General features: G+C 48.5%; 1 pseudogene; it reads left to right on the top strand.

Moving 5' to 3' along the window:
* Window positions 1-778: 778 nt before the first annotated feature.
* On the top strand, window positions 779-1,612 carry LOC114615981 (annotated as a pseudogene).
* The last annotated feature ends 284 nt before the right edge of the window (window positions 1,613-1,896 follow it).

Here is a 1,896-nt window from a genome sequence, read left to right as displayed (position 1 = left end):
AACTAGCAACTCCTGAGTAAACTGCTGCTGGAAGGAACTGGTGTGCGTGTCTTTCTTCCCTGCTGGTCGGGGTGGTAGGCGCCGCACATTTGGTGGCCTGCACGGGGATTTCTTAGAATTCCCGGAGTTCCAGAACCAGTAGCAGTCAGGGCGATCGATCGGTAAGTGGCCGGTAAGTGGGGCCCTTCAATCTTTAAAGTCCTCGGAAGGAGGCTTCAATCTTTAAAGTCCTCGGAAGGAGGCTTCAATCTTTAAAGTCCTTGGAAGGAGGCTTCAATCTTTAAGGTCCTCGGACGGAGGCAAGCAAAAGTGAAAGTAAAAAGGCCAGCGGGATATGTTCGTGCCGGGAGGAGTGGATCCGTGGATAGTTTTTCTGGTAGTGGCGATCACGATTGCAGTATCCCTGGTGCTGTGTTTTTGCCTTAACTGTCACCAGCCAGGACATGAGTGCCGCTGTTAACTACCTTAAACAGAAGGCTCTACAGCAGTTTGTCCAGGAAGTGGACCGCATCGCCCCTTGGTTCGTGGTATCGGGACAGCTTACCTTGGCCACCTGGGATAAACTGGGGAAGGACATAGAAAGGGAAGAGAGGGAGTGAAGGTGAAGAATTGGAAACATTTCCTGCCAAGTACAAAGGTGTGGAAGAGAAAGAACACGGCATAAGTATACAAAGATCAAAGAGGCCAAGGGTAGTGAGGCTAAAATAATACAGACTTCAAAGAGAAGGACGAATCTAAGGACTGTGGTAAAGCGGCAGAAAGGTTAGAAAGCAAAGCCATGGGTAGCTGTTGTAGCTGTCCAGATAAAGACACTGTCCTAGATAACCATAGGAACAAGTTTAAGGTTGTTAACGTTGATGATGATGGCAATGAGCTAGACTCTGGTTTCATGGAGCTCACAGACACAGAACTGATTTTGTACACCCCGAAGCGAGACTCGGTGAAATGGCACTACCTCTGCCTGCGACGGTACGGCTACGACTCAAATCTGTTTTCTTTTGAAAGTGGTCGATTGTGTCAAACTGGACAAGGAATTTTTGTTTTTAAGTGTGCCCGTGAAGAAGAATTATTTAACATGTTGCAAGAGATTATGCAAAATAATAGTATAAATGTGGTGGAAGAGCCAGTTGTAGAAAGGAATAGTCATCAGACAGAATTGGAAGTCCCTAGAACACCTCGAACACCTACGACTCCAGGGCTTGGTGCTCAGAACTTACCCAACGGGCATCCCTGCTACCCCTCGTTTGGAGATACTTCATCTCACCCCTCAAGCCGACACTCTCTTGTGGGAAGTGCTCACAAAATAGACTATTCAAGGCGTAGGGATTTTACACCGACAGTCTTTAACCTTGATATCAGGCGCCCCAGTTTAGAACATAGGCAACTTATTTATATACAGGTGGATTTGGAAAGGGGCAGTGACTCTGACAACCATCATACTCCAGAAACGACAACCACTCCCCTCCTACAAACCCCCACCCGGCGCACAGAGCTGTACACTGTCATAGACATTGAGAGAACTGTTGCTGTGTCCAACTTGCAGAAAGCACTGCCGAGAGACGACGGTACCTCTAGGAAGACCAGACACAACAGTACTGACCTGCCCATGTGAGCCCGGAAGCATTGCATTGTGAAGATTTTCAGGGTATAGGAGTGCTAGCTGTTGCCCTAGTGGGTGCCTGTGTTCTCAGCCTGTCTTGTATCTGTCATATGGTCAGGGCCCAGAGACATGAGAGGGCGCTGGTAGTGCGTGCCTTTCAGGCCATTGAGGGGGTGTGTATCTCCACAAGCATGGCTGGTAGCTTTGAAGCATTAGTTGCTCTCATTACCCCAAATTTTAGGTCTGGACAGCCCTTGCACCCCTGGAAGCCTATAGGTTTCATTGCACACGGGATG

The sequence above is a fragment of the Grammomys surdaster genome, unplaced genomic scaffold, assembly GCF_004785775.1.
Source record: "Grammomys surdaster isolate TR1022 unplaced genomic scaffold, NIH_TR_1.0 212749, whole genome shotgun sequence".
NCBI classification, from domain to species: Eukaryota; Metazoa; Chordata; class Mammalia; order Rodentia; family Muridae; genus Grammomys; species Grammomys surdaster.
The sequence above is the reverse complement of the archived record's forward strand: the minus strand, read 5'-3'. Positions and strand labels throughout refer to the sequence as shown.